Source organism: Anser anser (genome assembly GCF_964211835.1).
Source record: "Anser anser genome assembly, chromosome: 2".
Lineage (NCBI taxonomy): Eukaryota > Metazoa > Chordata > Aves > Anseriformes > Anatidae > Anser > Anser anser.
The window spans coordinates 18,067,391-18,086,167 of record NC_139721.1 but is presented as its reverse complement, the minus strand read 5'-3'; the positions used below and the strand labels follow the sequence as shown (position 1 = coordinate 18,086,167).

At 34.5% G+C, this 18,777-nt stretch overlaps 1 long non-coding RNA gene across 2 annotated transcripts; it reads left to right on the top strand.

The window, feature by feature from the left end:
• The first annotated feature begins 2,236 nt into the window (after window positions 1-2,236).
• On the top strand, window positions 2,237-17,840 carry LOC310895582. 2 transcript variants are annotated; one of them, XR_014580780.1, is made up of 4 exons: window positions 2,237-2,288; window positions 5,211-5,332; window positions 14,547-14,701; window positions 17,288-17,840. It is a non-coding gene; the product is annotated as an uncharacterized lncRNA (long non-coding RNA). The 2 variants fall into 2 exon arrangements; XR_014580781.1 differs by having other exon boundaries at window positions 17,234-17,840.
• The last annotated feature ends 937 nt before the right edge of the window (window positions 17,841-18,777 follow it).

Below are 18,777 nucleotides of genomic sequence, written 5' to 3'. Positions count from 1 at the left end.
CACAGATAGTCCAAATACAAATGGGTGAGTACTTTTGGCACTTAGCTGGTAAGGGAAAATTAGACTGATTTTAGTGTTTTTAGAGATTTGGAATATAATAACCTTTTTTCTGAGAAGTTTCTGTGGTGTTATTTTTAACCCTAATTACTTTCCTATAGATTTCAGTACCTTATGTTAACACAAAGCATGGTAAATTCATTATTAAGTCTTTGAAGTGAATTCCTTTGAATTCATGGAAACTAAGGAGAAAAAAACACAGGGTTTACATATGAAAACCTGTGAATCAATGTTATTTGTTTTTTTTTTTCTCCCTTTCTTATCTACCAACAAATCAGAGAATAACAGCTTTTCTCTTTTAAAAAGGTCACTTAATGAAAAAGTCATAAAATAAGAATTTTTCTTTAAGAAAATTGCACACAGCTGCGTATCAGAATCTGACTTTCTCAGCCTTTTTAGGCAGATAAATTTCTCTTTTCAATGAAATGCCTACTTTCCCTTTTTTCTCATATGAAGTGTATTTTTTCTTTTTCATTTAAATGAGTTCTGTGTTGCTTATGCATGTAAGTGCTTATTTCTTCCTTCCTCTCATTTTTATCTTCATGGAAAAAAGTAGTGCAGACCAAAAATTAACCTTGAGATGTGAGAGAAGCAATGACAAAAATGGTGGGTAAATAGGTCACAAGCTATCTGTGTTCACACCTTAGGAATACACTTTTTTATTAAAAAAAAAAAAAAAGAGAGAGAGAGAGAAAATCGTTGTGAATTTCATTAAAACAAATTTATTAATTATTCATGGAAATATTAACATTTTGAGAGGAAAAGACAATTTAAGATTACTCTGTGTATCTCAGTTGGGGAAACTTCATATTACAAATAATCCTAATATAGATCTTAGTCTTAGAAATACTATAGATTCTCAAGTACAGTAGTCTGCTACTCATTGTTAATCAAGTTAGAATAGCAGTCATAAAATATGAGATGTGAACTATGAGTTTGCCCTTCTAGAGTGGGGAGTTGGAGGAGGACAGCAGAAGACCTCAAGAAGTCATATCCAACCTGTTGTTTGTTTTTTTTAAATGAACTGAGTATATACATCCACTACACTCTTAAGGTTGAATATTCTTAACAATATATAAAACTATATCACCTCCAGAGATACAAAGCAAGCTTCATAAAATCTTGGTATTGTTTAAGCGGAATTGTATTACTGCTTTCTGCAAGACTATATAAGATCTGTCTCACGCTCATGCTGGGATTTCAAATGAAGACTGAGTTTTTGAACCCTTGTGATCATCAAAGGTATCATGCTGTTTTTTCATTAGAGTAACACTAGTGACTGCCAAATTCTCAGTTAGGCGCTGCAATTAACTTCAGTCCTAGAATTTCTAGTTAGTAGCAATACATTTAATTTATTTAATCTACTGATAATCTCTAGAAGATGAAATGTGTGATTGCTTCTTCCACTCCCAAAGAGCTGCATGTACACCTGTTAATAAGGACAAAGTAATATTCAGATAGTAAAACAGTTTGTGATTCTTTCTATTCAGCTGTTTTTGCTGTACTTTGAACTGTTACAATGTTCCAGAAGTGGGGCTTCGTGTTTGAATTAGTGATGAATTGCCACAGTGAGGATCACAATTCAAGATCATGGAATAGATCCCCATGGAGGCAAAGTTAAGGCACATGCAAGACAAGGAGATGATCTAAGACAGCCAGCACAACTTTACCAAGGGCAGATCATCCCTGACCAATTTGGTGGGCTTCTATGATGGAGTAACTGCATCAGTTAACAAGGGACAAACACTCAATGTCATCATCCTGGAATTCTGTAAGGCCTTTGACATGTTGCCACACAACGACTTATTTCTAAATTGGAGACGTGGATTTGAAGGGTGGACTATTCGATGGACAAGGAATTGGCTAGATGGCCCCACCTAGATAGTTGTGGTCAATGGCTCTGTGTCCAGGTGGAGGCTGGAGATGAGTGGTATCCCTCAGGGGTCCATCTTGGGACTTGTGCTGTTTAATAGCTTTATCAATAACATTGATAGTGGTATCGAGTTTGCAGGTGACACCAAGCTGAGTGGTAAAGTCAGTACAACAGAAGGCAGGGAGGTCATCCAAAGGGACCTGGTCAAGCCTGAAAAGTGGGCCCATGTGAACCTAATGAAGTTCAACAAATCTAAGTGCAAAGTGCTGCATCTGGGTCAGGGCAATCCCAGACATGAGTATTAACTGGGTGGAGAACTTGAGAGCAGCCCTGTGGAGAAGAACTTAGGGGATAAAAAGTGAGTAAAAATCTCAGCATGTACTGGCAATATATTCTTGCAGTCTGGAAAGCCAACCATATCCTGGGTTGCATCAACAGGTCAGCAGGTCGAGGGAGGTGATTCTCCTCCTCTACTCAGCTCACAGAAGAAGACCATACCTGGAGTATTGCACCTGGGTCTGGGCCCCAAGCTCTAGAGAGACATTGGCTTGTTAAAGCAGGTCCAGAGGAGGGCCATGGAGATGCTCAGAGGACTGGAGCCCCTCTCCTATAAAGACAGAATGAGAGATCTGGGGCTGTTCATATCAGGGGCTTCTCAGAGGAGAAGGCTCTGAGGAGACTTCATTGTCACCTTCCAGTACCTAAAAGGAGCTTATAAAGATAAATGGAAAGTGTCTTTTTACACAGACAGATAGTGATAGGACAAGGGGGAATGATTTTAAACTAAAAGAGGGGAGATTTAAATTAGACAGTAGGAGGAAATTCTTTACTCAGAGGGTGGTGAGGCACTGGAACAGGTTGCCCAGAGGTACTGTGGATCCCCCATCCCTGGAGGTGTTTAAGGCCAGGCTGGATGGGGCCTTGGGCAACTTGATCTAGTATGGGATGTCCCTGCCCGTTGCATGGGGGTTGGAACTAGATGATCTTTAAGGTCGCTTCCAACCCAAGCCATTCTGTGATGGTTCTATGATGATATTCTATGTCAGAAATAAAATTACTCTAATTTTGATATAGTTGTGGATTTTATAGAGAAATTCCAGTAATATGAATAATTCTATGCAATATCCAGAATTTCTAGACCATTTTGGTCTGATAAGAGTAAGGTATTTATGATACTCATCCGTGTTGCTTTCACTTTTCTATGTTGTATTGCCATTTCTGACCCTTGGATGCATTTCTTGCACTCCACATATTTTTGTTTATAATCAACCATTTCTTCTCCATCCGTCTTGATCTTTGCCTTTTCTGTCTGCCCAATGAATGTGTTTGTTCTTTTTTTTTTTTTTAACCTCCCAGGCATTCCTTTTTCTCTTTACATTATTTTATTATTCTTAGCATTTTAGCAGTGCAGAGTTGCCATAGATGGGAATCAGTAAAAGCAGAACATTGTCATTTTGATTTGAAATCATTTTACGCCTGCTGCACACTTAAGTAATGCATTGCCTGGAAATGATATCTCTCTGGCACCTTATTCCAGTCCACTAAATCTGAGCCACACTCTTTCTTTTTCAAGTGGTCAGACTGTGTGTTTACTACTCCTGTAGGTAGGACACCATGATCTAATCTGACTTCAGATAGACTCATGCACTGAAGTTCTTGCTCGTTGACTGCCAACCAAATAACAGGTTTGACATGTACAGAGTTTTGCTTTTGGAGCTTGAAGGCAGTAAGAATGTACAATGACAGAGGAATGATTTATGATTTATTTGTCTGAAGGAGAAAGCATTCAGTATGTTTATGACACACGGTATTAACCATATCTGGCATTTCACTGAAGCCTGTAAATAGATATGATGTAGGTTTGCTAAATCATGTAATTTGCACTGTCTCTTTGGGGACAAAGTGTGTCCTAGTTGAAATTGCCCTCACTCTCTCAGTGTCAGATTCTGGAGGCTGTGAGGGAGATCGTTCAGCTGGTAAGTATGTATTCTCTTTTTTAAATCTTCCTGTTCTCAGATATGGGACAGAAGAAGAGGATATGTTGAATAGAGTTCTGTGTCTGTCTTGGATCTAGTACTCTTCAGTATTCAGCTATAACACAGCTCACAGCATAAGTATGCCAATTAATTTTACTTAAAACGGAAAACTGAGAAGACCTACTGTTATAGGAAAAAAAATAAAATCTTGAAAATAAATGCTCTGGAGATGAGAAGGATGCAAGTCAATAAACATAATTGCAAAGTAGCATATTTAGAATAATTAGTTACACAAATAAAGGGAAATAATAGACTATATGAACAGGTCTACAGAAAAGTGCTGGAATGTATCACAAAATGAAACAGGTGTCAATGTGGTATATCACGACTGTGGAAAATGTATAAGAAGAAGTAATGCCAAAAATTTATGTAAGTAATGCTTCAGTGATGCTTGGGAGCTTTAAGAGTCCAGCTAGAGGAATTTGTGTAATTGTGAGCACTCCAGTTCAAGAAAGACATGAACCAGTTAGAAAAAGTCTAATATTCAAGAATGATCAAAAATAGTAAAAATGAGGTCTATGAAGAAAGATAGAATGAATTGTTTATATATATCTATATATATATGCACATATATGTATGTTTGTGTGAGATGAATGAGATAATATGGTCTTCAAGTATTTAAAATTTTCCCTTTTTCCTCAAAGAAAGGGAATATTCTTCATATTCTTGGTAGATTCAATAAAAGTAATAGATAAATATCATAGAGATGGGAGATTTTTTATTTATTGTATTTTTTTGACAGTGAACACAGCAAAATAGTAGAAGGCAAAGAGAGATCATGGCGTCTCTGAGTGTAGGTTCTTTGAAAACAAGTTGGCTAAATGTAATTCAGAATTGACAGAAGTACAATTCTGTCCCAAAACCAGGATATTATCTTTTGTTGTTGTTGTTGTTATTGGTCTTTCTTAAATTCTAATACTACTCATGGTAGTTTGTAATTCCCAATAGCCCAAGTATTTTGTAATTCTTGAAAACAACTCCTCTTCAACTTAAGTCAAATCTAATGATCATTACATCATATATGAGTAGCCTTTGCAAGTGTGAGAGAATGGTTTCCACCCACACATAAATAACTTTGGATTGAAATAAAGGAGAACAATAGGACATAGGTATTGAAGAGCTACCCATGTTCTGTCTGTGGTTTAACTGTAAGAGGAGTTATACACTATATTGTTTTTATCACACTAGGCATATAACTCTTCTCCAAGCACTGGAAATTTTCTCATGCAAACTTATTATTTTAGGACAAAGGATTTTTTCCTAAAGATGTATTTCTTGTCACATACGAATAAAAGATTTGCACTGAAGATTTTGGAAGACAGATGAATCCTTTAAAGGCTTGTACCAGGTGCCTTCCAGTCTGAAGGTAAGTGTGATTGTGCTGTTTGTGCCATCATTGTCATCACTGAATCACTGTTCCCAGAAAGTCAGCACTTTAGCTTGCACAGTCCGTAGTTTAATAATGGCTTGAGACCAAAATGGCACTGCAAGCAACATTAAAACTGCATGTTTTAGCAATGTGTCAAATAGTTCTTGTCAAGAAGGTTATTTTGCCCAACCTGAAAATATCATGACATTTTTTTTGTTGATTAAAGGGCAGATTTCCTGTGCATTTTCTTGCAGAATTATGACACTTTGTATTTACAGTGTATATTTCATTTTGGCATTTTTCCCTTTATTTGAAGTTCCATGAAAAACACTGAGATTAATGCTATTTTAGTTTTTGTTCTTTTATCTGCAGAAATGTCTGTGGTTTTAAATTATGACAAAATAACCTATGTAGTTTATTTCTTATTATAGATATCAAATCTCTCTAGAAAATATCTTCGAAAGAATTCAGGAGTGTAAGAACTGTCTGTGTATGGATCTTCTTGTATTTAGCTTTTACTATGAGGCTGGAGCCTTTCATTAGCATATCACAACTTTCTTACTTTTTTACATATAAAAGTTCACCACTTCCTGGTGATATTTAATTATTTATCAGTGTTATTTACTTAAGCAAATACTTCCTGTAATTACAGTACATATTCTGTATTGATCACTTTAAAAATTTCATACTATCCCCCTCCCTCCCCCCCTTTTTTAGCATGTGATTGAACATTTGAGTATAAATTGCCAGTTTCCAATATCCAGAAATCAACAAGTAATTAACAGAAAAGGTTGACTTTCAGAAGCTTTCAGGTTCTTTGAATTGTAATTGCATTTTCCTTACCTGTTTATCTGACGATGTACTTATGTGACTCATTATAAAAATATGTTGATGAAATCCCTAAGGGTAAAGTAACTTAAGATTCAGATTGTTCTATTAATATTTCTGTTTTCTGTAATCAGTTTTCAAGTGTATCCCAGAATGATAGATATAAGTTCAAAAAAAATTACAAATCTTTTAAATTAAGTATCAGTTTCTGACGTCACAAACATTTTCATTTCTGGTTTATAACAGAAGGGCAGCACATTGTTTAGACTAGCAGAGAATCTAGACACGCTGCAGAGTATCTAAGTGGGAGTGCACATAAACTCTTTAGAGCTACAGTTCTTGTGTTTTGTACATTGGCCATTGCAGTACAACTATGCATATATATAAAGTATTAGGCTAAACTGATTTTACTTCATATACACTGAGAAAATGATGTATTATATTGAGCTAGAGCTATTCAGCCATTAGAGACTGCTGTTAGTGTTAATACTTCTTAGTTATTGTATATAGGTAGACAAACAAGAAACCACACAGTCTGGTTGTGCTCATGCACATAATATTGTTTATCATAAACAGACTTTTAGTTCTGTGGGGAGACAAGCCAAAAAAGCAAGGATCTGAGAAAGCTAGTTTTTTAGATGAGAAAAACAATAATTCAGAAAATTTTGTGGTACCCTAATGTTACTTTAAAAATCCATACTTTCTGTTTGTTGTTTGGGACACTTGACAGAGAAGCTTTGGTTAGAAAGAAAGAACAAAATTAATGTAAAATACTGATATAAATATTATAATAAGATAATATGCTTTAATAAAATTTGATATGTTTGTGCACTCTGTAAGAATTAACAATCATAAAAAATAAATCAAAATATTTCACAATGGTTAGGAAAATATATTTAGCAGACGAAACACACAAAGTATATTTACAGAGATGGATCTCTTGGAGCTGTTTCCCTGGCATGACTTTTTTTTGTACATCTCCCTGTCACAGTTTGCCCTTGTTTACCCTTGTAAATCAGGCTATGAATTAAATACAGTACATCATTGCCCAGCTGATTTTTTTCCTCTTTTGGATGGGGTTTATATGAATTGATTTTTAGTACTAAAGGAACTCGCAGGTTATTCTGTTGAATAACCTGCAACCTTTTTAATCTCAGTATGAATAATCAGCAGAAGAAAACAGTAATGTAGCAAGAGTTTAATTAACTCCATCCAGGATGACAGTAAACACACTTGTTCTTCCCCTTTGCCTTTCTCTGTACCTGACAAAACTTTTTGTGTCTTGCTATATATTTGTAGGATAGACCTTAAAAAAGAAAGTAAGTTTTGTGTCAATCAAACCCAATTCATAGGAACTCATTAGAAGTAGTGGGAAAAGCCCACTGAGTACAGTGCTCCTACTGGAGCACTGTAAGATGCACTTCTGAAAATACTGTGGGTAAGCATGTCAGGCAGAAATATCTTCTACTATGTCTTTCTACCATACTTGCTGCAGCAGGCTTCAAGTCTGGCTTGAGCTTGTAATCAGACTATCTGAAGGTAATTTACTATATGGAGTACAGCCTGTGGCATGCAGGAGAATTTAAAAAAATAAATCAATGACTGTCACTGTGTCAAAGTTCAGATATCTATTCTGTAAACATGGAATACTTTATCTTCAAAGTAAAGGTACAATAATAAGTAGAAGGCTCTTGATTTACTAAAGAACGGAGATACTGTCCCTACGTGACTTGTTCATTTTACATTAACATCACCTAAAACCCATGGCACCTGGGTGTCATTGTAGGGAGCGCACTGTTCCAAATGAGTTAATGGGAGGACTCAAGAAGTTTCAGTGAAGGCAGCCCATCGTATAGCAATATATTTCTATGTCATCTGCCTGTTCTGGCACTAGTGGTATCACTAGTGATTCAGTCTAATGGGATGATCCTTCGCCAGCAATTTGTGGCTTTTAGTAGGTATGTCCCTGAAAGAATGTGAGAGAAAAATAATGCAGTCGTAATCAGCAGGGGTGATTAAATTTATTTTTGGTTAAAGACTTTTTTTAACTGGATTATTCTGTTGTTGCTTTATTCTCTTTCAACAAAAAGAAAGCCAAGTGATGTTCTTAAGAAAACGAAATAATCCTGTTAATTTTGTCTACTTTTACTTCTGCTCAGAAGTGTTGAACAATTTTATGGGAAAAAGTTGACCTACTCTGTCGGTGGAGATCTTTCTTCTAAACAGAAAAAAAAAATCAAAGATTTTATATATATATACATATATATATATATATATAAAGGCATTTTCTTCCAAATTGTTCACACACACACAAAAAACTTCAGTCTACAGAACTCTGGGTCAGGCACTTTTACTGATTATTAAATTTATATATAAATATATATAAATATGTTTGAAATGGTGAATATTGCATAGAAATAGTAGTAACATTTTTTCAGTAGGCTGCCTTTGAGGTATTTAGTACATCAATTAAATAAATAAATGCTATATCAGATAATAACTTTTTCCCAATAGGATTTTATATATATATAAAAAAAAAAAAGCTCTTGCAAATTTATGGTTGATTATACAAAAACTAAGATATCAGCAGATTTTAAAAAAATCTTAAATTGTCATCAATCACTAGCCACTGATTGCATGAAATTTATATTTTTAAAATGTCTCCAACTTATGTAGAAATATGATGACTCATAATAGGTTTACCACTGAGCAAATATTATCCATAAATTTTTGCTGTCAGTAATCAGGACTGTAACTGTCTGTACTGTCCAAAGTAAATGTTCATCTTCCGTCCCTCATAAACATTTTTTTTTAAATAACTTATAGGAAAATTGAAAGAAAAACATTTTACGTTTGCCAAAGGCCTATGAAGGTAATCTAGATCCCTCTGTAATAACTAGGAGTTTACAGTAGGTTTTTATTTAGACTGTACGTCTCCACTACAGATCTGAATGGCCAAAGCTTCTGAGGTTGAAACCAGCTGTGCTACACGTAGTCTCTCATTCTAGGGACTGCTTTTCCCCAGAATTGTAAGTGCAGTTGTGAAACATTTGCTGTGTTAATACAGTCTGTTAGAACTGCACACTGGGTGAAATAGATCTCTTTTAACCACGCATTGGGCACAAAGCTATCAATGAGTACTACAGCTGTGCGTGCTGTGACATTGTACAGTTGTATGGCTGTGTTGATGAAGTGCAAAGAAACAAGTCTCTGATATTTTGTCTTTCTATGTCAAACAGGATGTCTTTAGCACCACATAGGTCTGCAGCAATCCTGTGGTGAGAAACAAGGTTTGTAGTGGCATCATACATAAATATCTATGTTATTCAGTGTGCTTTATTTCTAAAATAATTTACTGCTTGCTTAGTTTGCTTGTAGCAGTGTAGGTATTTAGCTTCTAAAGAAAGATTTCTACTCTTGGGGGAAAATGTTTTTGACTGCAAGGCAGACGTTGCCAACATCTGAAAGATAGTTCAAGGCTGGATTATTTCCTCCAAGATCTGAACGCAGTGGCTGCCAGGGAGTGTTTCTAGTTTTCCCCTTTCCACTGTCTGTTACACAAGAGATTTATTCTAGTTTCCCTGTTCTCCCTTTGAAAATCAGTGGTCTTTGGCACAGCTATAGGGATCACTGCAAACCATTGTATTATGTGACATTTTTCCTTCATGTAGAAAATGAATGTTTACAGGGATTTATACAGAGAAATCAGTCAACCAATTCACTCTTACAAAATATAGACTCTTTTTTGAGTAAAGTCATGTTAAGTGTAGATTTCCTTGTTACCTCTCTTGTTTTGGCCTATGTACATTTTAATGATCCAATACACTAAAATGTAGTATAAGGAAACATTGTGAACATTTCAGAGCATTCAGAGCCTCTGAGCATTTCAGAGGCACATGCTAAAGTCGTTGGTATTAATAACTTTTAGTAGTGCTTGATACTACTTGCTGAATTTTAATTGCAGCTGTTATTTAGTACTTATCAAGCACTGCATCAAATAACAGTGACTCTCGCTCAAGATAATTTTAACTTTACTTTATAATTCAAGACATTAGGTGAATTTAATAATATCTGGGCTAGAATTTCCTTTACAAATGACAAGAGACTCAATTTTAATCCATTGCTAGTGGGTGGGGTCCAGAACTAATTTTTGCAATAGTGATAATGGTTTAGTTTTTGTAATTTTATGAGAAGTAATGTTTTATATAATTATTTCATGCATGATAACTTTGATAACTGAGTCCATTTCATTCCTCTGCTTTTTTAGCAGAGTGGAGAAAAAAAAAGGGAAAAAAAACCTTATTCACCAGCCAGTTTCCAGCATTTATACTTTTGTTTCAACATTAACATTTCCTCTTTGTCTTTCACTTTTCTTACAAATCCCTAGTAGTTTACCTGAGACAATGCCATGGTCTTTCCTACTTTCCTTTAATATGCTGTTGTTAGGGAATGTCTGAGACGTCTTATGTGTTTTACAGAAAGTGTAGACTGTCCCATTGAATCAAGTTTTCCTTGATTTATTTTACCTTACTGTTATATACTACTTTCTATTAGAGTTCTTTCATTAGTGGTTTTTCATGTTTAATACAGAAAAAGCTTTTTGTCTTCTTACCCCCAGTAATTTGTTTCCTTTAATAACTTATGAAGAACTTTATAAAAATCTTTCAGAATATCACATATAAATGATATATACAGGGTCACCTTTATATCATGTCATATTTCTGTTCCTTCACACTGGCAAATCTTAATATCCTGCCTAAAACCTTTCAGCATCACTAATCTTGTGATTTGGCATGGGTATAGTGAAGGTGCACATTATTAGAACAGACGTTAGCACCATATGTGGACATTATTAATCATAATCTGCTCTACATAATTTACAATATATGTTCATAAGTATCAAAAGCACATAAAATTATGCAGACCTTTCTTTTTTATAAAAATGTCAAAGGCTTTATATTTTCCACCGTTTTTAATATTTTATAATTTTCAGTGCTTTGAAAAGAAAAAAAAAGTATAAAATTGATGAATCAGATAAACGGAAAATCAGTCAGATTTCATGAATCTTTGTTCATAACATTACAGTGATTTTCTTTGTGTATGTTAAAAAGGACGAGGAAATTTTATATGCTGATTTTAATAAATGTTGCCAGTACATAACAGCAAAGAGAAATAAGAAGAGCCAGGGACTAAATTTTGAAAAAGACAAACACCTAAAAATTACAGAATTAATACAAAATGCTTGCTGAACATAGCAATTCAGGTTAGTATTTAAGCATATGTCTATAGATACTTTGATTGGCCTTTAAACTGTCAAAATTAGGGCCTTGGTAACTCTGTACACTATTTCTCATCTGTTAGGCCATGGTATGTGTGCCAGTCTTGATGTCTATGGACATTTAATCCAAACTCAATTTATCACATAAAATTTGACTTTTAACTGATCTTCTAGAGACATAAATTGTTTCAGTACCAAAATCTAACCATTCTTTAAATGTGTCCTAAGAAAAACAACTTAAGCTATGACTACAGTTATCATTCTTTTTGTTTGTTTGCTTGTATTTTATTTTCTTCTATTTTGTGTAGGCTAAGTGTCTAAATGGGAACTCAGGTTTTCAGAAATTTATTCTATAAAGAATGACCCTAAAATCTTTTGAAAATCTAGCAACACTTTTTCTATACATTTAGTATCCTAAGTACTTGTAAAATATGATTCCCCTTGTACTGTTAATATTTTTTCCGATGGGTATTCTGGATGGGCTTTACAGGTTTTCCATATATAAAACTAAGGTCTTAGTTGTTAGGCATCATTATTTTGAAATCTGGTATGCGTATCAACAATTGGCATTCATATGCTTATAGACATTAGACTAATATGATACGTCTTTAAGATGAAATTTTCATCTATTACTTATCTCTTACCATTTTGCATGGACATTTTGGGTAAACATTTTTTTTTTTCTGTGCCAACAAGGTTGAAATGGTTTGCACTGATTACTCCATATGAATTTTAGGGACTATGAAATTTGAGGAAATTTGCTTTTATATGTAAATTGAAAAAATTGTAGTAGTACTAGCCTCCTGCAAGACAAAATGCCATTGAACAACAGAACTGTTTTTCCCGTTATGGGAGATATTTTGCAGGATACACTCTAGAAAATATAAGCTATAATGATTTACTTCCTTTATTAACTATGACAACAGAATAGTTTGTAACATATACCATATTAATGCATTTTCTGTTCAGTTCTTTTTTTTCTATTAAATTTCAATTAACTAGTATATTTAATATGCTTATTTCAGATATAACTATTAAAAAAACATTTTTCCATTTTCAATAAAAGTTTACTTCAGAAATATGTCCAGGTTTGTTTGTTGAGTCATAACAGAATACCACAGGCCTATGCCTTAGCTTTTCTGTGGAGAAGAAATCAGTGACACAGCTTCTGTGTATATGATAAATTAATCCCTCCTCCCCCTTCCTTGTAGCTCAGCATGATTTCAGATTTGGTTTGTTAACTTAGTTCTTTTGCTGAAATCTGGACAGCTGTACAGGAGAGTGTTTTTACACCCTCTTCCCAAAGGGTCATGGGAAGACATTGTTAGTTTAGGATCACTGCTGAGTCTGAGCTGGTCCCAAATATTTTCATAACAATATTCTTAAATTAATAATGCCTACTACAACATGGAGCTCTGGGTACTCAGTGCAAAGATAGGCAAGTAGCTCTGCAGGATGCAGCCTTGCTACATGAAAGCCAATTTTAGCTGGAAATAATAAAGACCACTGAATCTGTATGGAACAAATCAAGGATGCAGAAACCAGGAAAGTTTTGCAGTTGAGGAAAGTAACGTGGATGCTGGAGCAGGTGTAGCAAACTCATCTTGGTTTCTCTTGACATGGAACTAATTTCTAAACTGTGTGAAAGGAGGCTGTTTGGTTTCCAGGTCAAATTTATTCTTGTATACTAGTTATTTACTTCTATCTATTAAAACGTTATACTGGATCCAAAATGCCTCTTTGTGGAGCCAGTCTTTGTGCATTGCTGCTTCTGGCACAGTAAGTACATAGTCCAGGAAAAAATACTTGGAAATAGTTGAGAGCAGTAACTGAAATCTGAGTAACAATTCACTAAGAACTTTGTCCCCACCATGATCTAACCATGGAAAGAACATGATATGCAACAGTTTTCTGTTATTTCCTATAGTGACATAATCAAGGATTAAGATTTATGTATCTCCCTAAGTACTTTTGAACAATGTTCCTTTTTTTTCCAAAACGTTGTGTTATAAAAAAAAAAAAAAAATTGTGACTGAATTCACATTCTAAAACATAATTTTGTAGGGAAAGTTATGAGAAGTGGGTGGAGAGGAGGGGAAAGGGAAAATATTAATGACATGGCAGTGCAGTACACATTTTGTATTACATCTCTGTTGGCTAAGAATAGAACAAGCCTTTCTGTTTACTTCACCAATATGTGTTTAATTTATTCAGAAATAAAGAGGACAAATCACTCAAAATATACTAGGCTAATATGGGATATAATTAAAGGTTTTATAAATAGAACTAGTTCTCTAAACCATATATGTGTATGTGGTTTATATATAAATTTGCAATATAGTTCAAGAAACCTTCACATGCCTAGTGATTTTACAGCTGAAGAAACAATCATCATATCTTAATTTCTAAATAGCTTCCGAAAAGTCATGTCATTTATGCTAGTAATATACAGCAAGATAAATTCTTTAGGGAGAATTCCAGCTCTACTGAGTTATGTAAAATCTTGTACATTGTCTAGAATAGGCCTTCTTTTCTCTGTATAACATTTATTGTATTTTAATCTGCCATCAAATTCTTACTGCTCTGCAAATATTTAAAGTAAACCTCCTAGAGCAAAACTCTTTGGATGTATATGGTATCTCCTGTTGTCATGCCTCTAAAACAAACAAAAAAAAAAAGTGCACATCTTGAAAAGTGCACATAAGTTTACCTTAGGCTAGTGCTGAAGAGTACAATTCAAAGACTAAAAAGAATGTCACAGCTAAGGAAAAATAAGACCACAGTTATAGATTTTCTGAGATCCTTGGAAGGGATAGTGCTCTTCTGATGACTGGCAGATAAGCTAGGCACCAATGAGATTGCTTGAATTTATTGATTTCATATTTCTTAAAGGTGTCCTGAACTCTTCATTTACTGACCTAAATTCATTACTCAAAGTTTTGTCATTAACAAAGTTGGCAAAGTACATATATTTATGCACTTTTTACGTACACTTACATATCAACACTTTATCCAGAAAGTGCTTACTATTTCCATGCAGGTTTTCAAACTCAAATGTAGCCTAACTAATATGATTTCTGCTGTCTTTTACTTAAATGGTCACAGAAATCTCATTAGGCAGTGAAGAGTACTTTGGAGGGCTTGCCTATGCGTCAGCTGGTGCCAGCCTGCTCTAACAGCAATCCAGTTGCCACAGAACCATTCCTGGCTTGAGTCAAACCTCTGTGACATCAACAGATGGGCAAAGCTGGAAAAAACAGGTAGGCTGGTTTTGGACTGCTGTACTTGGACTACTGGTATTGTAACTGAGCTAATGATAGCTGTTTGCTAGATTTTGACCAAATTAAGATTTTAGTTAGGCTAACAATAAATTCTTGGGGTCAGGTATAAAATACATTCCCTTTTACTCTTATGCCTATTTTTGACGTAGCTGAAGGAACTGCTAGATTATTGGCTGGTTGTTAATAATTATCAAACGGCTTTAAAATTAATGGTTATCTCAACTATGTCTTAGTGAAGCTTTATCTTTGCCCAGTCTAACTCTTAAGGCAATCATGTTACTGTGCAGCAAAGAACTGAGCACAGGTAAATGCTTGAGTACCTGCCCAGCTCTCTGAGCAGGTTTAATGAATTTTTCCAAGTTCATCAAAAATGTACCCAGTCTCTGTGCTTGAAACAGTCCATAGTGTGAACTGAAGTGCATTAAGTGAGGATTGCTGGAAGAGATGCTTTGAAAGTGCACTTCTAATTGGAACCACAAACACACCTTCTTGTGAAGACAAGGTGAAGTGACATTTGGAAGGATAACGTTGAGTATGCAGCAGTCAAAATTAATTTTATGTGCAGGAATACTAGATGATAGGTTTCATTTACAATTTCTGTCTTTTATTATTTTACACCTTAATCACCTAGAAACCAGATAAACACTTCACATTGTATATCATATACTGCAATAAATAATAACTGGATAACATGATGTATTTTGCTGACATGGTACAAAAAATAATAATCATGTGTTCATAGTTGTTCAAACATATTCACGGTGTTTTGTTTATTTTTAACAAGCTTGTAGTTATTCTGAAGATATTCAGTTTGGAATTGTAATCAAAATTAGCATGTGTAAAAATCTGGTGGCAAGAGTTTTTGTTTTGTTTTTTTCAAAAACAAACATTAGTTACAACCATCTACATAAAGCACAGTTTAAATCTTCAAGTTAACTCCTACAGGAGTAAGGCAATCACAAAGGATTAATCTTCCTGAACTGCATCTTTTCCTTTGGCAACCATCCTACCTAGCTCAAATGAAGCCAAATCACATATAAACATTTTTTTTTTTAAATGGACACAGTTTTCTTTCTTATTTTTCATCTTTTTTTTTTTCTCCTGTGACAAGCTGATACTTTTTTTTTTTTCTTAAATTATAAGCTATAGATTATAAGAAGTTATGGTCCAAATATTAAGGTAAATCAACCATGGGAGCTTAGTTTATGGAATTTGTGTATATTCAGTGCTTCACAAAACTAGACTACATAAATCAAATTGTTGTTCAGTTGTGAAATCAAGATAGTTTGCATGCATAATCATACATTACATTAATAAAACACGAATTGGGCCTTTATTAGAATGAGTCAACAATTTTGTGTTCAATATGAATCTTGATTCTCCAGCTCTAAAGTAATTGTTAGTTGTTAATGAATACATGCTTTTTTTCTCATTCCTTTAGCAGTTCATGTATTAACATTTCTCAATTTAATAAGAAATTAGCCATTGCAAGAAACTTCAACTGTGTAACTCATCAATCATACATAAATTTAATGTAAAACGTTTTTGACAGGCCTTATATCTCCAAATACATATATATATATATAGAACAATTAATATGTTTTTTCATGTCATAGATCAGAGAGTCTTTCTCAAGTATTGTTGTATTAACAATATTGGTGTATCTTCTAAGTAGTCTGAGTAAGCTTTAGAGGTAAAATTTGAGGCATCAGTTGCTTCTGGAATGACGTTTGTCTTGGTATGCAGGAGAGAAAACAACTTACTTTGAGATACTTAATCCCTATTTATCTTCAGAAACCCTTTTGCAACCTCTGCAGGGATTTACTTCAGAGTTCTGTTGCCTCCTGTGGGAATGAGAAGTTTGGGGTTTGCAGTGTCATGCCACAAGGCGCTGTTGGGTTTGTGTACTCTCTATTTCATGGTTCACCATGCAGTCATTCGGTTCACACTTCAATCCAGACAGACATGAATAAGTTTCCAGCCCAAAAGAGTAAGCAGAGGGCTAGGCTTCAGCTAATGGGCACTGCCTCTCTGGAAGACTGAATGGCTCAAGCCAAGCAGTGTGCTAACCACATCTGCAGAACTTCTCCCATGCATACTTGTTCAGCCAGCCTTAGAGCAAAATATAATTACCACTTGTAGCATGTGGGAAAGAAACTCAAGGTAAGAGTTAGGAAGAAGCAAATGGAATATAAGGCCTTTAACTAAGACAAATGACTCAGCAGCTCCAGGTCTGAGAGCTAGAGAGTGGGGTCACTTTTTTTTTTTTTTAAATATATATATATATATATGCTCTTCTAGTTTATTTTACTAACTGATGAATTAAAACTGGAATTTCTTTGGACATGGTGTAATAATGTTTTCACCTTAGTTGTTGAGTACATTATAAATAATAATAATATCAGATTTTACTTTTTTTTTTTTCCCTTGAGTGGGGAAAAAAAATATGAGATTGTGAAAAGAGAAAACATACAGTATGTAATAGGGAGATGAATTGCCTTACTTTTTTAGTTGGATTGTTAGATACTAGAGGAAAGAGGGACTGATACGCTCTTCTGAAAACAGACTGAAAAGTGATTAAGAAGAAGAAATATTGAAAACAGAAGAAAACTTGCTGGAAGACTGAAATGGAGAAACCTGAAGAAATTCTGTGAATGTTTAAATGAGAAGTCTTTTCAAACCATGTCTTCAAAAATCAGGTGCATGAAAGAATCTGTGAAATAAAAGAACCCTTAAGAAATCCATCTTCATACCTTCCTTTTTGATGTTGCTTGCACAGAAATAGAGGAAGCGAGTGCTGAATAAACATTAGAATACACTCCTTCCACACTTTTTCAAAGTGATATCTTAAACCACAATCTGTAAGGGTTCCTAACTAAGTTACTCATTAAATGTACTACTAACTGTTAATATTGAGTTGTAATAAATCAGCTTTGAGAAATCTTGAATATTACTGTATCAAGATTTTCTACTTTGATAAAATTTATACTTCACCTCTTTAAAACAAATAATTCCAAACTAACTATTCTTTTGTTGCCTATACAATGATATATTTATGTACGGATAAATAATATTTAGCATAATCCTCATGTTACTAACTTTACTCAGTAATACTTCCATTCCCTCAATAAAATTGTTTCCCTATGAAGTAAATGTTTGTAGATCATTGATATATACATATATATATGATAATATTTTATCTCTGCATTTCATGAGTACATTGAAAGGATGCATAACATGGTTACAAAATGAGTTCAGTTAATTCCCTCTTGTTCAAGCTCCATCAAACCAGCTAGTTTGGTGTAATTGCAGTGGAGACCACAAGTGAGACAAGTCTAGTTGTCATGCTGCAAGTTGTTAGGCAGCCCAGCCCCTAAGCATGTCAACTGATGTCATCCCTGAAGTTTGGTTTGTTGTTCAGACTTGACAAGAGTCTCATCTTCCAGGTCACCCTAAAGATTGTAAACAGAACAGGTACTAGGGCAGAGCCTAACAATCCAGTCAGATTTTTACCCTCCTGCTATTCCACCCATCCACACAGATCAATTTGGATACAATCTATTGTATCCTTACTCATTCATCTTGTCCTTTTGAAGATAAGTGCAAAATTTTCGTTTCTTCTGTTATTGGGGACCTCTCCTGATCTTCACAACCTCTTAATGGTGATAGGAAGCAGTGTCACAATGACATCTTATGTCTCTCTCAGCACTTGGGTATCCATCCAACCTGGTCCCACAGGCGTGTGTTGGTTGAGAATAGCACTCTCACTTCAAAGAAAAAAAAAAAGTAAATTTGAGTTCATGGTTCAAGCATATACTTATGAAGGTATACAACATTCAAGCTAAGTTTCAGTTCAAAGCACTGTATCTCGGCTTGTTACTGAGCTCCACTGGGGCTCTCAGAGCAGTGAGTTTTCTCACATACTGTAAGAAATGCAATAACTAGACATAATGAGACTTGATAAGGATAGAGTTTTCACCTTATTTCTGAGTTTCTTGGCTTTAACCAGCCTACAAGATGTCATTTGTATCTTTCAATAAATCCCTTTTCATTTC